This window comes from Hyperolius riggenbachi, chromosome 1 (genome assembly GCF_040937935.1).
Source record: "Hyperolius riggenbachi isolate aHypRig1 chromosome 1, aHypRig1.pri, whole genome shotgun sequence".
Taxonomy (NCBI): Eukaryota; Metazoa; Chordata; class Amphibia; order Anura; family Hyperoliidae; genus Hyperolius; species Hyperolius riggenbachi.
Window position 1 is genome coordinate 86,357,435 of NC_090646.1, and position 21,342 is coordinate 86,378,776.

The window sequence follows — 21,342 nt, forward strand, 5'->3', positions numbered from 1 at the left end:
TAATCTATCCTGGGGGGGGGGCAGCTACCTAATCTATCCTGGGGGGGCAGCTACCTAATCTATCCTGGGGGGGAGCAGCTACCTAATCTACCCTGGGGGTGGCAGCTACCTAATCTATCGTGGGGGGCAGCTACCTAATCTATCCTGGGGGGCAGCTACCTAATCTATCCTGGGGGCAGCTACCTAATCTATCCTGGGGGGCAGCTACCTAATCTAACCTATACTGGGGGCAGCTACCTAATCTAACCTATACTGGGGGGCACCTACCTAATCTAACCTATACTGGGGGGCACCTACCTAATCTAACCTATACTGGGGGTCACCTACCTATCTAGCCTATACTGGGGGGCAGCTACCTAATCTAACCTATACTGGGGGGCAGCTACCTAATCTAACCTATACTGGGGGGCACCTACCTCATCTAACCTTATACTGGGGGGCACCTACCTCATCTAACTTATACTGGGGGGCAGCTACCTAATATAACCTATACTGGGCGGCACCTACCTATCTAATTTATACTGGGGGCACTTACTTATCTAACCTGTATTGGGGGCACCTAGCTAGCCTATACAGGTGGCAACTATACTGGCTACCTATATTGGAGGCACCTACCTAACTAACCTATACTGGGGGCACCTACCTATCTAACCTATGCTGGCGGCGCCTGCCTATCTAACCTATACTGGGGGCAACTATACTAGCTACCTATGCTGGAGACACCTACCTGGCTAACCTATACCGGGGGCAACTATACCGGCTTACCTATGCCTGGCTACCTATACTGGGGGGACTTGTAGCTAGCTATAGGGATTCGGATATGTGTGTGTGTCGGGTGTTGCCGGGGGAGGGGGGGCTGTTGTCGCCGGGGGGGGGGGCTGTTGGGGGGGGCCCACATCCAGATTCCGTATTGGGGCCCAGAGGTTTCTAGCTACGCCACTGGTGCCAGGTGCACATTATAATACCCATCACTGCATATACCTACCTGTTGTTCACAGTGCACCCACCTACCTACGTGAGCACACTCATTGTCACTGTGCCTGTCCGGTACCTGTCTGTGTGTGACAGGTGCACATTGAAATACCCATCACTGCATATACCTACATGTTGTTCACAGTGCACCCACCTACCTACATGAGTGCACGCAGTATGATATACCACTCCGTGCATACCTGTTAACTGCACCAGTGTGACTGACTGCACATTGTATTAGTCAAGTCAGTGCATTTCACTTCATCCCCCCCAATATTAACAAAACAAAAGGCAGGAGCAGGCCACCTGGCAGGTCTGTTCGAGGTCGCACTGTCATGATTTCGTGTGGCCCTCGACCAAAGTACAGTGTTCAGAAGAAGGCACGTGCCATCAACCCCCAATATTGTCAGGACGTAGTTGACTATTTAACACAGAACACCTCATCTTTCTCAGCTTCCGCACAGAAGCGTGACATATCTTCCTCCTCCTGCTCTGATTCTGGCACCCCACTTAACACTCAGTCGGCCGCCACCACCAAAGTGCCATCACCCCAGGGCTCAGTGGTGTGGAAATTTTTTTGTGTGTCTGCCTCAGATGAGAGCAATGCCATCTGTACTCTCTACTACCGAAAATTGAGCTGTGGAAAGACCAAGACCCGCATAGGGACAACTACCTTCTGAAGGCACATGATTACAAAGCACAAACTGCAATGGGATGACCACCTGAGGAAAAGCAGCACACAAAAGCAAAACCACACACCGCAGTGGAAGATACCAGGCCGCAATTTTTTCTCAAAAAAGGCGATACCTAAACTGTACCGTGATGTTGAAAGGCAAGTGGTGACAACTCTGGCACACAGCATTGGGTCAAGGGTCCATCTGACCACGGATACCTGGTCTGCAAAGCACGCTAAGGCCTGCCCGAAGACTAAGTCAGCCCCCCCACAGCATCTCTGCCCGCAGGCCGCTTGACTGCCTTCTCCGCCACCACCAACAGGGTCCAGGACTCCAGGTGGATTCCTGAATTTTTAAGACCGCTGCTAGCAGTGGCCGCTATACTACTTTTTCTGGTGCATGTACATGCCTGCCTAATTTTTCTGGCTACACTGCAGCTGCAACAACAAAACAAAAGGCATGTACATGTGCCAATTCCCCTTCGTGATCATTACCTTGCCGTGGTGAAGGGGCTTGCGTATCACAATGAAGCAATGACCGACGGCTATATGAGTGTCTCGGGAAGGGGGGCACACCCAAGAAAATATGGTCGTTGCTTCATTGTGGACAGACCAGATTTGATCAGCTGGACAGTCACTGTTGTTCTATCATTGAGCTACCACAGTCTGGCGACCATATGGGCTTGAAAACCGCCACGGCCTGCACTCTCACCATGGTGCGCACCAGTCCAGCACGGCAGTCGCAACACAAACAGCTGTTTGCGATGCATTACACAGTGAGTTTGGTGTGTCAGTGTGAAGCAGTACTCTAATTACACTCCCTGATTGATGTATACACATGCAAGATGTTTTAAAGCACTTTAGGCCTGCAATTTAGCATTCAATGTGATTTCTGCCCTTAAAACGCTGCTTTGTGTCCAATCCAGATTTTTCCCCGGGACTTTTGGCATCTATCCCACTCATCCATGCCCCCCTCCTGGTGTTAGACCCCTTGAAACATCTCTTTCATCACTTTTCTGGCCAGCATAAGTGTTTCTAGCTTTCAAAGTTCACCTCCTCATTGAAGTCTATTGCGGTTCGCGAAAGTTTGCGCGAACTGAACTTTTGGAGGTTCGGGCTATCTCTAATGAAGGTTTATTCTCAAAACCCTAGTAAAGTTCCCATGTGTAACCAGGTATATGACTAACACCCTTTACAGAAGCAAAATGCGATTTGTATAATTGCGGATTATGAAGTAAAATTACGATTACAGTATATTCTGGCATATAAGACTACTTTTTAACCCTTGAAAATCATCTGAAAAGTCAGGGGTCATCTTATACGCCGGGCGTCATTGATCCCGGGTGATACACCCTATCCTGTTACTGACTCTCAGATCTCGCTGCTGAGGACTAGTGAAGCGGCGCAGGCGCACATGTGTAAGATCTGAGAGGCAGAGAAGGAGGAAAATAGGATTCAACGGTGGGCAAGACGTGTGAAAGAGGAGTGTTTTATGGGCACAACGCGATCTATTCTTCTATACTGCTCTGATAAACAGGTAGACCAGGAGAGCTGACTAATCCACTTGGGTAGAGGGAGAGTTGACCAATCCAACCAGTCAATCACCTGTATACTGTTATATACTGGGTACCACATACAGTACAGCACCAGTATCTGTTCATACATAGCACCAGTATGTGATATTTGTTTTTTATTTTTGTTTGGTGTGCGTTGGAAGAGGTGTAGTCTTATACGGCTAATATATCCCAAACTCTATATATGAACTGGAAAAGTTGGGGGGTCGTCTTATACTTCGGAATATACGGTATGTGAAATTTGTGCTCATCACTACTTTTGAATTATCCAGTATACCTGCCAGGCAAAGCATAACGATACAGTTTACTCCATTCTCACATGGACATTTTTTAACAAAACTGTTTCAGATAACACCAGTTTCCTGCACTAATTCTCAGTAGTCACTCCCTCGAAAGAAGAGTGCTGCCACTATAAGGCTTCTTGACCCAATGCCAAGTAGGGCAGAGGAGCAGTTTATACTATTTGTACCACTACTACTATGCTGTCCATTTCTACGATTTCTTGTATTTCTGAAGTATATTGAGATACTTACTACCCTTAAAAGCAGGGATGGTCGGAAATGCCGATTTTCAATTCTGCGGAAATTCCAATTTCTGCCAATGCCGAATGCCGATTACTAAGTCTTCTTTTTTGTAATTTTTTTACATGCTCTGATTGGCCAAATATTTTCCAAGTAACTCAGAAGTATTGGACCAATCAGAGAATGCAGAATTTTATCAGGGTAATTGGAATACCATGGACATTTTAGGCCAATCACAGAGGAATATCGAGTCTTGTGATTGGTCTAAAATTACCAGGGTAATGCGATTTTTGCTGAAAAAAAAATCTGCGTTGGTCCAGTGCTTCTGAGTTCTGTGATTGAGTTAAAATGACTGCGTTGCGGTAATGCTGTATTTCTGTGGAAATCTGATTTCCGATTTGTGTTTTTCGGTTTCCCAAATGAGCATACCTACTTAAAAATCCCAAGACCACAACACTATACTGTTCTAGCAATATTCTCATCTGTGTGAGAATGTGAAACTTTCACCCAAAAAAATGTTATAAAGGAAAAAGCTCATCACTACTGGCAGCTTAGCAAGACTACCCAGGGACCATATTCATGTTCAATGTTTTAAGCCAGTTTGGGAAAACTTTTAACGTAGTTTTAAAGTTGTCCTATATATAGTGACTCTGTGCTATGTATTCTTGGTGTGATTAAGGATGAAGGTCCTGCCCCCCTTATAGGGACCCTGAGTAGTGTCTTAAACAAGAAAACTGGGCTTACCTGGAGCTTCCTACGGCCCACCCACTCAGAGTGCCCCTTTTAGCTCTCAACAACCTGCCCCCATCTGAAACACCCCAGGCTGGCATCACCCCCAGGGCCCCCTGGTCACTCATGCTGCTCAAGAACATTGGGGATGCAGTTCACACCACTGATGCCTTATCCATGTCAGACGGGACAGTCCATATGTTACCAGTGGTCCCCGCTGACCCCAGATCCTCCACCGCCAAGGGGCAATGAGCACTATAAAGACTTTTGCCACCCGCGTGGGGCAAGTCACACCGGCTTCCCCACTGGCCCGCCGTACTGTCCGTACCTCCTGGGCCACATCGATCTCAGCCATCTCGACGCCTGATCCATCTGACCTGAGCCACTTCGACGCCTGATTCGTCTGATGGCTGCCCTGCATAAGGGGACTCACTCTTCACTGTCCTTCTCACTTTCTCTCTCACTTTATCTTTATTTTCCTTGATTTTTCACTCCTATCTCTCTCTCTTCTCCAGGGTTGGACTGGGGGGGCATCTGATTCAAGGTATCGCTGCAGAAGCGTTTTGAGTGCCATATATGGCATCGGATTACACCCTCCAGTCCTTCTCCTGGGTCCATCTGTAAGCTTTCTTTCATCTATGCTACATTCTATGCCTTGTATATTTTCTGTATCTACTGTATGTACCACTGTAAGTAGCTGTATGCATTGTATGTACCAACTTTATATTTACTGTATGCTAAATACTACCATTTTGCTACTGTTCCACCACCGACCCTGTTGTGCCAAAATCAATTCCGGGTACAACTCTTGTTGTACTTGGCGAAATAAACATGATTCTGATTCTGATAATGGAAATCACTGAACATCTTCAAGGTTCAGATGGCCTGAAGCGCTCTTGATCTGAACTGTAATGAGCAGTTACGGATATCACCTCCGGACTACATGTTATTTTCATTTCCGAACATTTCCAGCAACACAAATAATGTTATTATGTTAACATGTCAAATTTACATGTAAAAGCCATCACTACTCAAAAAAAATAGTTTAGTAATTTAATACTCCATTAGCTCTTTTGCCGATTTCGCTAACACTCCCAAACAAAAATATTTGGCAGAAGCAACTTCCTGGCTGGGTTACAGCGCAGTGTCAAGCACGTATTCCCCGCTGACTAATTGCCCTGAAGCAGGCAGAAAGAACAGAGCTAAAATCTGGCTAACTTTATGCAAACCAGATATGGAAGTTTGTAAAAGTGTGAACCTTGTGACTGATTTATTCTGAACGTTTTCTTCAAGGCACCATATGCTCATCTCCTATTCCCCAGAGAAGTGACCAAAATGCAGAACATACCCTTCCCGCATCCATTTCACTAACTTTGAATATATTTTAAGGAAATATTCTAAGAGTTCTTCTGTTGAAAATATTTAGAGAGCACATGCCCTCAAGGAGTGAACTGGCAATAATGTCTAAAGCGTTTAAAGCGGAACTCTGGCTTTAAATAGGCTTGCAAAATTACTCTAATAGCTTGTGTATAAATAAACTCGTTTTTTTTAATACCACCATTGCTTTTGTAAATTGATCAATTTTGTATTATTTTTTCCAATGGGACTCAGACTAGGCACACAGTGGGAGATGTGTTCCGTAATCTGGAGTGGAAAAGTCACATCACACATTTTGCAAGTGTTGCTTTGCATACAGTGAAGCATAAAGTGAATTAAAAGTATTCTTCATTGTCACTGTTAAAGTGAACCTAAAGTCACTTAAAAAAAACGAGATTAACTCACCTGGGGCTTCCCTCAGCCCCCTGCAGACGATCGGTGCCCTCGCAGCTCCGCTCCGATGTCCCAGGACCCGCCGGCGAGCACTTCCGGTTTGGCCGTCACCGGCCGACAGGGATGGGAACGCGAGTGATTGTTCGCGTTCCCAGCCTGTATATCGCCCCCTATGCTGCTATTGCGACCTCCTGGCCACAATAGCAGCATAGGGGGCGATATACAGGCTGGGAACGCGAACAATCACTCGCGTTCCCATCCCTGTCGGCCGGTGACGGCCAAACCGGAAGTGCTCGCCGGCGGGTCCTGGGACATCGGAGCGGAGCTGCGAGGGCACCGATCGTCTGCAGGGGGCTGAGGGAAGCCCCAGGTGAGTTAATCTCGTTTTTTTTAAGTGACTTTAGGTTCACTTTAACGCGGACGTTATGCGATAATGTACATGCACTGTGTTGGGATACTGTAGTCTATTGGATCACATTGCACCAGATGCACTCTGAATGTTGCATAATCTAAAATTGCAGTGCAATTTAAATGCCTCCATCACATTGCAATGCAATACTCTACTCTGAACTTCAACCTCAGTGTACTTAAATCGAAACTAAACTCAGAACTTCATCTCTGCTCTAGCAGATCAGATACATAATGATAACTTTTATGGAAACATTTTATGAGTTGGTTTCACTTTCCTCGGAGCACTGAAACGTTTAAGTCACAGTGTTTACCAGCAAAAAAGCCATGGCACAGCTCACAGCTCTGACTCACAGATGCTGATAAGACTAACTGGACAAGCCAATGTGGTTAAACAAGCACACAAACACAGCTGTGAAATTATTGAGCACTTTTCATTGTGTGCTGTGCAACAGTTCAGATCCACTTTAAAGCAAATTTGAACCAATTTTTGCAGCTCTAGAACTTATCATATATAACGCATTCCTGGAGTCTTACATTCAGGCTGCCTGCCACCACAATGATAGAGGAGAAGATCCCTCATTTGATTGTAGAGTCCTTAGGCATTGGGGTGGGGGGGGGGGGGGGGGAAGGTCGCTGGGATCGCTGGGTACTATAGGCAGGGCTAACATTTATTGTTGTGAAATGATAAATGCATTTTGCATGCATTTTTTGTGTTGAAATTCTCTTTTGTATGCAAATGTTTGTGTGCAATTTTTTTTTACGCAGATGATGAAAGTCAATGGTATTTCACCTGCACTGTGCAAGTTTATTATGCTGCGAGAAGTACGTTTTTTTTTCCACGCATGCAAAGAGTTAATGTTAGCAGACGTGTGGTTCGCCATTGAATTTTATTAGATGTGCACAGTGTAGTAGCAATAAGGAGTGCAGAGGTAGCGACCGCACTGGGGCCCCTGGACCAGAGGGGCTCCCACTAGGGGCCCTCCTTCCTCCATCTTATTAGCTTTTCATTGTTGCTATGTTGGTAATGAACACCTCTTTATATGCATTGCACAGTGGTAAGCTTTAAAGAGAAATCGTAACCAATAATTGAACTTCATCACAATCTGTAGCTGATACCCCCTTTCCCATGAGAAATCTTTTCCTTTTCTCAAACGGATCATCGGGAAATGGGGGAAGAGAGGGTCTGTATGGTTGATATTGTGGTGAAACCCCTCCCACAGTGTGATGTCAGGACCATGGCCCTGACAGTTTCATGTTTGTGAACCTCATTGCATTGTGGGAAATAGCTGTTTCCAACTGCCAATAAAAGCAAGCAGCATATCCTTCACCTGCCAGCAGTAAAAATGTCACCATGTGATAAATATCAGAATGTAAGTCAAGGAAAGGAAAGATTTTACAATGGGCAAACACTGACTTTTATACATAATTATTGTAAAAATTAAGCACTTTTTTCATTACATATCAACAAAGTGCATTGGGCCCCATGTAAAACTTGTACTGGGGCCCCAATCTCCTCCTTACGCCACTGGATGTGCAGCACATGCGTTTTCACACATTCACAAAATGCACAAGATTTTTAATTAGTGTGAATCCTGACTTACCCGATAATTTTAAGTTCTTCCTGGAGTTAAACTTTGTTCAAAATTCTTCAGCAAAATCCAAAGTAATCAACAGTCATTTTAAAGAGTTTTTATTTCAATATAAATGCATTTAATGTAAACATAATTGTGCCAAGTGAACTCAGTAATGAGTGAACTGTGAGCTGACTGAATGAAATCTGTTGGATTAGCATAGCAAATCGACCTCTGACCTGAACAGTAGGAATTTCACTAATCTTTATTTCTATCTGAACAAGAGCTTTTAGTTGACATGTAACATTTGATTTTAGAAAGATAGGGCTCTGTGCTCTTCCTTTTACCTTTCTTCACTATTCACTGGAGCTTTAAACTAACCGGAATATTGTTTTTACATTTCTATTAATTTTTTTCCCGCTTACTAACTTCCCTTACTGCTCAAAGCAGAAGGAATAAACTTACTCTTGCTTGATCTTAGTAGGACCAATGCAATGTTGGTAACATTAGTCTCAGCGCTGACAAAAAAAACCCTTCATTTATTAGTAATTATTATTATTATTATTTATTGTATTTTTAAAGCGCCAACATATTACGCAGCGCTGAGTAATCTAAGGTTAATATGAGAGTGCAGTTAGTATTAGGGTTGATTTCAGGTTAGTGCAATATTTAACCACTTGCAGATCCCCGGTACGCATATATACACCCCTGAACACTTCACTTAAGGGTTAGGGGCGTATATATACATGCTTCCTTGTTCTTATGCATGCTCCTCCTTTGCTGTCCCACTGAGCACTAGTCGGTGAATAGGAAAATGTGATCCCAAAGCTGATCAAAGTGCCTGTTAATGACTAATCATGCTTGTGACCATTCTTAAAGTAAAAACACACACATACTCACTTTCTGTGTACTTTTCACAGTGCACAGAATAAAGTGTGTGGACATCTAGTGGACAAATAGTAAAAATGCATTTTAAATACATCCAAATACATATAAAAAAATCCCCTATAATTATTAATCCCTTCTACTCTTTCCCCCATAGTTACCAAAATAAGACACTTGTAAAAAAAAGTGAAGTTTCACATTGTGTTTGCATAGCCAATTTAACACGGTTCTTTTATTCCACACCGTTTTAAACATACTGGGAGGTTGTGGGGAGTAAACTTGGAAACAGACTGCGCTAAAAACACACAATTTAATTAAACTTAGATCAGTTGATCAGTAAATTTTATGCTTGCATGCAGTTAAAATCAGGTATAAATGTCCATAAAAACAAAGAGTATATTCATATAAACCCATTTGGGTAAATTGTGCAAAAAAGTGCAAAACTGTATATTAGTGTCACTGAATATTGAGATTCGTTGTAATGTTCTTCAAATTAGGTTTCCGTTTGAATCAGCATCTAATTATGCTCAATAGTTGTAATGATGGGATCTGATATGAAAAAAAACCCCAAATGAATTGTAGCTGATGTTATCAAATCATATATCAGTGAAGTTATAGATCAAACCGGCAATTGGATCTTTCAAGACGTGGGATAAAACAGGTTTACATTGACTGAGCTGTGCCTGACCATCTCACCCTTCCGGATCCGTATAGCGGTAGTGGAGTGTTGCTGCGGGGAGCCGCTCAATCTCACCAGCCCCGGCCGGCAGCTAGGTGAGAGAGTCTGGACACTTGCTTGTGTCGGGCTGGGTTAGCCCGGCTCCCGTTCTGGCGAGGGTGGTGTGGGTTGGAGCTCTTGGCTGGAGGTGACGTTTCCGTGAATTTTCTGCGGCGCTAGCAGCCGCGTAGCCTGGCTCCGCCTCCTTCCCCTCTGGTGTGTGACGTCACACTGACAGCACTGCTGACGTTTCGGGAGGAACGCCTCCCTTTCTCAAAGCTGAGCTGTATGGGGGAATCAGAGGCTCTCTTATAGTGTTTAAGCCATACGTCTTGTCACAGCCTTCAGTCAAATGCGTAAAGATCCAAATCTTTATTCAGTCCATGGGGTATCATAGAATTAAGGTTAAATATCCACATCGTTTCTCGTCTGGACATTTCTCGCAAGTAGTCCCCGCCTCTCCAGGATCTATTAACTTGCTCTATTCCGCAATATTTTGTTCCCTTAAAGGAACATCCGTGCGTTGTCCTATAGTGTTCTGAAAGGGGATGTTTTTTATTTCCTTTTATAATGTTTGTACAGTGCTCGCTAAGTCTTTCTTTTAGAGCACGTTTGGTTCTTCCCACATAATGTTTGTAACAGGGGCATGTTAATACATATATTACCCCCTTTGTGTCACAGTTGGTGACATCTCTGATCTTGAAAGTTTCCTTGTTAACCATTGATGTAACATCATGTATCCTTTCCACCGGTGTGTTTGACTCACGACATGCTCTGCAGAATCCGCATTTTTTAAAATATCCATCACTTTTCCTGGTTCTGGTCGATTTTATAGTGGGCGCTAATATATTACCCAGATTTTTAGTTTTCCTGAAAATCATTCTGGGGTTCTCTGGTATAATCGAAGTGAGTAAGGGATCCTCCCGCAATAAGTGCCAATACCTTCCCACTATATTTCTAACCTTGGGTGCCTGAGAGGAATATTGCATTATTAAGTTAGGTTGTAGACTAGTTAAATCAGATCGTTTATCGTTTGCTTGTACTAATTTGCTCCTCTCTGTATTGATGGCCCTTTTTCTGGCTTCAGTGACCAATTCCTTGGAGTACCCCTTAGATTCTAATCTTTCCTGTAAAATTTCTGCTTCCTCCTGGAAGTCTGTCAATTTGGAACAGTTCCTCCTCAATCTCAGGAATTGGCCACCTGGAATGTTCATGAGCCATCTAAAATGGTGACAACTGTCAACATTAATAAAGCTATTGGTGTCCACTGGTTTCAAGTATGTTTTCGTTAGTAGGCGACCTTCTTCTTTATAAATAGTCAAATCTAAAAAGTGGATTTGTTGCTGGCTGCACTCACTTGTGAATTTCAGATTATAACTATTATCATTAATCCATGCAAGGAATACATCCAAGCTGGACTTGCTCCCTCGCCATACGAAAAAGGCATCATCTATAAATCTCCTCCAGAGCACCAGGGCGGACCCGGGGCCCCCCGGGCCGTTCAAATGAAATAATTCCCAGTGGGACATATAGAGGTTCGCAAAGGAAGGTGCGAACCGCGTCCCCATTGCCGTCCCGGTGCTCTGGAGGAAGTATTGGCCCTCATAGTTGAAGTAATTATGCTGTAAAATAAAAGATATACTTCTTAAAACAAATTGAATCTGATTTTCCTCCAAATCGTGGGCCTCCTGCATAAAGAATTCGACTGCTTCAATCCCCTTCCCATGGGGGATCACAGTATACAGGGAGCTCACATCGATCGTGCACAGCCAATCTCCATCTTCCCAAGTGTAATCATCAAGTTTTAATTAATTCTAGGTTGTGGGGAGTGTTTTTGTACTTTACAAATTAAGAAGGGACGAGAGACTGCTCCCAGCTGTAGTCCTGCAGTGCTGGCAGCAAAGAGTTCATCCTTTGGCAGAAAAAGGAGGTGAGCTGGGTCAGAGAAATGATCTGTGCACATGGGAAAGATTTACTGCTAGCCCATCCCAGCTCTTTCCTAACTTCATCATGCATAGGATGATGGGACAGAGAGAGATGCTTGGACAGCTCTCAATAAAACCGTTCTATAATTCAGCTTAAAAGAAAATGGATCTGGAGGACTCAGCCAACCAGATATTTAGAATATATTTATTGCAAATAGTACAAACATGAAAGGCACAAGACCTTCAACATTGCTAATAAATAAGAGAGTTAGTGGTAGGCGGAGCTAGCTAAAATCAGCTTAGCTAAAATTATTATATAAGTAACAAGTAACTGTGTAGTTTTGTGTTATGCACCTTTATTGGGTTACTGTCAGAGTTTAACAGTGTAGGTGTTAGGATCAGGGTAAGATGTAAGAAGTAGGCTTAAAAATTGTGTTAAAGAGTCCATCATTTAGTTTTGTGCCTGTAGTTGTGTTAGGGATGATTTGCATATTCAGCAGTGATGCATTGTGGGAGAACTCACATGCTGCCACTAACCTGAAAAATTGCTCATACCTTCTGTTTTTCATAACATTTACGTAAGAGGACTTTTTTTGACCCTTACAATCTCCTTGTACGTTTGGTTCTCCATGAGTTTGCTGGGCAATCTGTAACTTTTGTGTGGAACTTAAAGTTCTCAGAACGTCTGCACAATTGTGTTAGGCGCGATTAGTTACAGACATAACTTGTTTGAAATACTATAAGCACCTGAGCCGAAGACAGCAACTGTTCACATGCTGGCCATCTTATAATCAACTCTTATAAACCACACCCCTATAAAATCAGATTAAGATAGATATCTCCATATGATGAGATCACTATCAGGGATGCTCATCTCGGATTAATCACGAGTAACCACGGTGGTTACTCGTGATTCAAATGAGCTTTAATTGCCGCAGCTGAGCGCTAGATGCGGAGGGGTTAATTACCCACATTGCCGCTCTCCGGCCGCCATTTCAACGAGGTGCAAACATCCTAATGGACGTGTTGCAAGCCTCACTATGGCGCACTTCCTCCTTTAATACGGAAGGAGGAAGTGCTCCATAGCGAAGGCTTGCAACGCATCTATTAGAATGCTTGCACCTCGTTGAAACGCTGGGCGGAGAGTGCCATTATGGGTAATTAACCCCACCGCATCTTGCCGCTCAACTCAATTTAAGCTCATTTGAATCACGAGTAATCAACGTGGTTAATCGTGATTAATCTGAGATGAGCATCCCTGATTCACTATGAAGCTTTCTAGTGGTAAATTTACAGTGTTTTATAATGTATCGTGGTTGCATTATTTATACCAACAAAGATAAACAATCTAGTAACAAATATGTAAAACCATCAATTATAACCTGAGAGAACATGAACTGTGAATTAATTAAAATAAAACTATTATAATAAAAATGCTGTTGATTTTGTTTTTTGTTTTTTTTTACAAAAAAAATTTAAATTCTGTACATTTTTTGTGTTTTAGCAGATTCACTAAAACATTAAATGGTGATGGTGCTTCATGTTTGCTGCTACTAGAATTTATGTCTTTGTTTCTTTGTTCCCCCTGAAGGTGTGCCGTGTGGTCCGCTGTAGCCTGGTACATTGGTGCGGGTCATGGGGAGTCCGGGACCTGGAGTTTTTTCCACATTTGCTCTACCTGGGAACGCTGTCTGTGCAGATACAAGCCCTGTGGAGTCCATCATTGCTACCCAGGAGGTTTGGGCTCCAGTGAGGTAGGGCACCACGCTGATCAGGAAACCTTTGGCCTTACTGGATGCCGGCTCCATCCATCCATCCATTGGCTGCTGCTGCTCCACCGCAGCTGGGACACCTCTGGTTCAGCCCCTCTATAATGCCAGCCACTACACGGAAGTAAGGGCCCCCACAGCTGGATGCTCCTGTGACAGCCTGATTATCTTTATCAGCCCTGCTTAAAGCAGCCCAGGAGTCGGGACCCACCACAGAAATGAGCACTACTGCACCTTTTGAACTGGAACAACTTGGCCAGCACTGCCAGATGCCAGATTTCAGCAATTGGTATTCTCAGCAGCGTCAGCCATCACCGTAGGTTTCTATGAAGATCTGGGTCATCACTGCTGAACCTTCGCCTCCCTCTGCCCCCCTCTCCCATGTCTCCTTAGGGATGACAGATGATTGCCAAGTGCAACTGGTGGCACTGTAGTATGGCAGCCTCGGCTCTTGGCTTTCGGACATTATCCCCCCCCCCCATCCTCCCAGAAGCTGTATGAACCAAACCAATTCCGGGTACAACCCCCCATTTGTACTTGGCGAAATAAATGATTCTGATAAATAATGCATGCATGAAATATAATAAACATGAATGTATCACTAGAAGGCCACATAGCTAGGCATGAGCTCAGATTTTCTCTAAAGCAATACTGGCTGCAAAATTAAAAAAAAATTGTCTCCCATAAATATAACATTGTTTTTCCAGGATACATTTTCAGGAAAATGAGAAAGATGTTTTCTCATACCAAAACATATCTTGCATTGGACCTTTCTCATCTAGGAGACTACTTAAATGTTAACACATGATCTTATCATTTCTTGTTTGGACTATTTTAATATTCTACTTTGCGGATTACCAACTAACTGACTGGCACCCCTCCAATCTGTAGTGAACTTGGCTGCCCAACTCATTCACCTTTCTTCTCGTTCTTCCTCTGCTGCTTCTCTCTGTCAAGCTCTTCATTGGCTACCAATTAACCAGAGGATCCAGTTTAAACTCTTAACCCTAAGCTACAAGGCTCTCCACAATCTCTCTCCCCTGTACATCACCTCACTAGACTCTGGGTACCAACCCAACCGCAATCTCAGATCTGCACATGAGTCAGGACCTTCTGTCCTCCTCTAGAATCATCCTTTACCATTATGCTTTTGTTTTTGGGAATTTGCTATATACAGTATTCATCATGTAACATTTGTTCCTGTATTTAGTATGTCTACCAATTTTGTATTATGTACCATTGTCTGTATTTCATGTATGCGACTGTTTTGTTTCTTATGCTGTACAGTGTCACGGAATATGCTAGCAATTTATAAATCAATACTAATAATACCTATATCATAAAGGGTGCTTATTCTGATGAAAAAAATATAGGCATGCGAATACACACATTTGCACACCCATTTTTCTTCCTCTGAATATATTTATATGTGTGTGCGAAAACTTCTGTTTTCATACTCAATTGACTTCAATACTTTGATTTTAGCACACCCACATATTTTGCACATTTTTTAATCCGTGCAAAAAAATGTTTTCCCATGTCCATGTTTTTGTGAATATTTTCATGTGTGCAAAAAAATCGAAACTTTCATACTAATGTTGGAAATGGCTATATTCGCACATAACAGTTCATAGCTATCTCATCACGTAGAGTAATTCATCCTTATTTTAGCCATCTTCATGATAAGTAGGAAGACACACACAATAAAATAAAAAAAAAACATTCTACGGGGCTCTAGCACCTCCCTACACTGTACAAAACTAAAAAAAAGAACTAAAATAAAAAACGTACCTACTAATAGGCTTCTGTTTCACAAGAAGCAAGAGCCGTATGCTTGAAACGGTCTATTTAGTACAGACATCTAGCTTCAGCCTCTTGTTTACAGTTCTCTATAGCCAAATCAGTAAAATCTGATTATCCCCTTTAAGGATGAGTGTTGCTTTTATTCATGTCAACTTAGGCAGATTTATGTGTACCCGGTGTACAGAAAGGCAACTTAAATGGATTTGGACACAGTCAAAGGGCACGCTGATCTCATAATTGCGGTTATCTAATTTCTTCCTTTTAATTTATTTTCATTGTGCAACTGAAACAGAATAAAATAGGCTCCCGATTCCTGCATTGAAGCCCCAATTGTGATCATGACATGAAATTTAAAGGGTGAGAAGCGATGAAAGAAAAACATTCATTTTCCCTTCCTTACAATGTATTATCATCTCTAAACCTCTTACAAGACCAGTTAAACCCCATTCATTATTGTGTCTTTCTCCATCTGAATAACAAAAACAGGTCATCTTACCAGGATTAGAAACTGAAACCCGGGGAAGGTACTTTGATCACCTTACTCCACACTACATTATTGTCTAGTATTTCTGTAGAAAATTCTTATACAAAGATCAATGGAGCATGCAACTTTAAGAAATGTTAAATTGTCTACTGTATGTGTGTATTCACTCTTCTCAAAGCCGGGTTACACAGTCTACCGAACGCTTAAGAAGAAATTCCAAATGGCAATAATATGTAAATTATAGATGAGCTGACTATTTCATTTAAGCTGTCTCTAGACTCTTAAAAGTGTTTGGCCTTTAGCCAGCGGTGGTATCATGCAACCAGAACCTGAATGTCCTGAAGTTCCGCAGCGGAGATCAGCTAGGCTTAGTTAAAGGGACATTGTTGGCCTTTCTGTGGTTCTGAATCTAACGTCTAATTGATGTTGATTGCCGAACGAACTAAGCAAAAAGTGCAGTGATGGTTGTCGAGTTACTAAGTGGCTAAGGTTTATTTTAGAATGTGTTAACTTCAAACATCGAGCCTGATTTATGGGTAATTTAAAATCAAATCATTTTATGACCGGAGCTGATTGGTCATTTAAAATGAACAAACATTAGCATCTGCACTTTTATTTCTTGTAGTAAATTATCCTATTTATTATTTAATTTTACAGAATTTAGGCTTAAAACAAACCTGAAGAGAAAATTAGCTGATGAGATAAACATTTTAATCTATAGTTCTACTAGTAAACAGGAACCCGGAAGTTTTATTTTTGTATTTAAGGGCTAAAATCTATCTTTAAACATTTGACTGCCTCGAGTGAATGAATTGTTTTTCAGCTCCCATACAGACAAATCTTGAACTACTTAACTTTCGTATCTGTTTCCTGCTAAATCAAATCAAATAAAAATGGGTGGTTTCCCCTCTTTGCATTATGTTTGGCCCACTCTAGACCACTGGAAAACCTATATTGGAGCTGAAGCCCTAGATCACCAGGGTATCCATATGTGGGAGGGAGGGGAAATCACTAGACACCGGGGAACTGTATAGGGAAGGGGCCATTAGACACCAGGGAACTGTATAGGGGAAGGAGGACCAGTAAACACCAGGGAACTGTATAGTGGAGGGGGAGGGATCATTAGACATCAGGGAGCTGTACAGGAGAGGGAGGAGAGAGTCACTAGACACCAGGGAACTGTATGGGGGGGGGGGAGTTAGACACCAGGGAACTCTATATGGAATGGAAAGGAGTTATTAGACACCAGGGAACTTTATAAGGTTCCATGATGTCTAATAGCCACTAGACACTGAGATTGTCCGACGACTTGAGTTTGACACCCCTTATTTATTCAGTATTGTTAAGAGATTTTTTTATTCTTGTCATTACATTTTTAAAATATTTAATCAGCCAATGGTCCATTTCAAAAGGTGCCTGATCTTCTGTTTATTGTCTGGCTGATGGACTATTTTTATTTATTTATTTATTGTATTTATAAAGCGCCAACATATTACGCAGCGCTGGACATTAACTTACACCTTCCTATGTCTATACTACTACTAGTTGTATAATGAATATTACACATTACTAAGGATGAACATGAATGTATCTTAGCAATCACATTCCTACTTATTCAAGAAGCCATGCTGGCATTGGCTATTGATCTCTACTGAGGATTTAGCCAACAGCTGTGATAATCAGATGTCGCAAATCGATTGACATCTAATGTATTTCATTTGCTAACATGGCTTATGCTATGTGCATGAATGGAAATTTACTTGCTAGGAGAATTTTCAATTGAAAATAGACCATTCAATTTCCACCTTGGCAGAATTTGGTTGAACCATTTTCAAGCTGCCTACATTTGCATATACAATTTGCATAATCCCGCACCAACTCTGAATTATTTGCATGCCTCTGACCATCCCTGGCGAAGATACTTTTCAAATATTGTGTTAAAATTTCAAATGGAAAATTAACAGCATAGTGACAGGGGTCTCACTGGGGACTGGGGATGAGTTTAAAACTCATCATATGGTTAGAAAGGAAAGGCCGAGCCAGCACTACAATAGTGGGTAGAGGTCTAAGCGAGCATGTAACATGTCCACACCACATCAAATCAGAATTATGTGCATCTCATTAACCACCCCTAATGATTTACACAGGCAAGGTGAACTACTCAAAAGAATATTTGTGTTTCTCACAAGGTGATCTGTGCAAAAGAGTACTTTGCTAATTCAGAATTTTAGTAAGGGGTACAATACTTAAAAATATTTGAGAAACACTGAAATAGCACATACACTTTGCTCCTCCAACAACCTCCTCTTAACCACCCCACGCATCTTGCACTTCCATGCACGACTGCAGGACTTCACTAGAGCTGCCCCCATCCTGTGGAACTCTCTCCCACTGCCCATCAGGCTTGCTCCCACCTTCAACACCTTCAAAAAAGCACTCAAAACTCACTTCTTCAAGGAGGCCTACATCAACTCCACACTGCCCTAACCCTTTCTGCCAAGAACTTCTTGATGCAACCTCTCCTTTTGTGTAACCAACCCCTCCCTCTAGATTGTACGCCTTTGGCAGGGCCCTCTCCCCTTGTTTATCATACATGACTGTGTGCACTTTACCCAGAATTTGGAACTGGTAATTTTTACCACTACCACTCCAGTTTATGATCTGGCATTGTATTACTATCTGCATTGTGTTGTGTATCTTATTGCTATTACCTGTATTGTTGTATCTATTGTCTATTACCTGTATTGTTCTGTCACCCCTGTTATCATTGTCTGTAAGCCTATTTATTGTACAGTGCTGCGTAATATGTTGGCGCTATATAAATCTAATAAATAATAATAATTATCCTAGATAACATTGTATTTAAAAAAAAATAATAATATGTGTAAACATTTAAGTGAGAAGCTCCCAAAAAAATCCAAAAAAAGAAAGTTATTTTTGCGTTTAAATTGACACAGGTAAAAAGAAGAACAGTAACTTTATTTTTTACAAAATGTACATATTCATGAAGAAGATATGCATTTTTGTGAAAATGCTGATCAGACATGGTTAACAATTTTGTGCTTATTTTTCCTGGTTATATTTGATCAAAACAACATCCCATACAGTATTTCTCCAGCTCATCCTTAAATACCAGTAAACCAAGTTGTTGAAATATATACTAATGCAGCTTGGTTATTCAATTACCTTTCTAATTGGTGTTCTTACAATACACTGTCAGAATTGCCAGCACTGCTTGGAGAAAGCAACTTTCAGACAGATTTAATCTTTTTTGTTAATTACAATTCTTTCTACCCAGTACCATAATATCAGTTGCAATTACTTCTCCCTGCTTTGCATGTTTATGAGATGCTGTTCTGTGTAAAAAAAATAAAATAAAATACTATGGGCCTTATTCAATTCCCTTTTTTCTCCTAGGAAATTGTTTTAAATATTTTTTCAGCACTTAGCCATTGAAAAGGTACCAAAAAGTAGGTGAACAATTGAATAAGGGCCTATGACTACAGGGTGGATGTAGAAAAGATACTGGAACCCTAGAATTGAACTCTCCCTCTGGGGTTCTTATGTGACATGACTTAGCAGGAAAGAGTCAGCACTGACCTCATTTGAATTACTTGCCCTTATTCAATTAACTTTTCTCCTGAGTTGTCTCCCAGGAGATAATTTTGCGATTTTGGAATGTTACATAAAATAGAAAAACTATGTAACTGAAAATAAAAATATGAGACTCTTTTCCTTGCTACTAATGTTCTATCCATTGTCCACATTATACATACAATTCATTATATCATTCGTTTTTAAGATGCTTTAAGATATAAGTGTAATAGAACTAACTCTAGTAGAGATCTCTGGTTATATAATTCCTTATAAATGCAAATTATCTTTAGTATAATGTATTACTGCCGCTATAGCACGGTACCCAATATACACAGCTATCCGTTTCCAACCTATGGAGGGTTTTGCTAAATTAACAGAATTTTAATTAAATGTAAAGTTACATAATATCTTGAGAATTTTTTTTTCCTCAGACAGAATAAGACTTTTTTTTTCCAGTTCCAGTTTATAATCCTTGTAATGGATTATGTTACTTTGGTTTTCTGTAGCAAGTGCTAATTGGGAAACAGAACACCTGCCGTAGCTCCCTCCATTCTCTTTTATGAAGTTTCTCCATCAAGGGAATCTTCATCCCCCGAGGAATATAACCTACAGCTTTCAGAGCCGCACAAAGGTTGTATGATGGGAGTTTGCAGGTTAGACATGGCTTTTCTTGTGGCTTACCAAGGACTGTTTTGGAAAAAAAAATCAAGGTGAACCCCCTAAAGGTAAAGCAAACCACCACGGAGCAATGAAATCAAAGGGAAGATATTTGTTACCCTTACAATGAATGGCCTTCCCATGATGAAAGTCAATTTGTAGAGCTGAGACCTTTGGACTAACATCTGCTTGACGATGCTCGGGTCACACCTGCCTAATATAGGTATAATGGTTACATCAAAAGACAAGATGTATTGCAGAACACAACAAAGGACGTTTCCTTACTCAGGAGTGCTGCCAAGTCTATAAGCAATGGTACCTGCAGACCGGGATCAAATACTGTAGAAATCAAAGGCTCACAGTGTCATTTTAAGCATGATGTACAATGTGTAAATACACACACACATATATATATGTATATATATATATATATATATATATATATATATATATATATATATATATATATATATATATATATATATATATATATGACCCTGCAGCGCTCTCCAATGTCAATATACTCCCATAGGGAAAGACATATCTTCAAGGAGCACATAAAGCAAGGCTTATATATGTATTTTCTTTCATGCATTACCAGTTGCCTGGTTATCCTGCTGATCTCTTTGGCTGCAATAGTGTCTGAATCACACACCCGAAACAAGCATGCAGCTAACCTTGTCAGACTTGTTAGAGCACCTTATCTGCATATGCTTGTTCAGGGTCGATGGCTAAAAATATTGAAGGCAGAGGACGGGCATTTCAACTCCCCTAGTGCTTTCACTCCCTGTCAGACCACAGTATACACCCCCATACATTAGCAGCTCACCACATATTAGCCAGACATATTCACGAATATTTTCTGGAAATCGAAAATGCCATTTTCAATGCGGTGAAAATTTGCAAGCAACACTGGTGCTAAGTTAAAATATTGGTAGTGTATTATTATTGACTAGTAAAAAGGCCCCCCCCCCCATTAAAAAACGGGTGTAAGGCTACGGCCACTAAACCCCCGGCAATGCGTATACTGATGCGTCTTGCTCACCCGTCTCCCACCACTGTCCAAAGTATATGCACACAGGGAGATGTTGCTTGCTTGGCAGTTGAAAAGATCTTATTTCCCACAATGCAATGAGGTTCTCAGACAGCAAACTGTCAAGTCTGGAAGCAGGGACACACACACAGGGACAGGACGCAGAGACACAGGGGGTTAATTATATAGGACTAGTGACTTATGCCGCGTGCGCACACGCACCCGCCCGCCGCACGCACCCGTCCGGCCG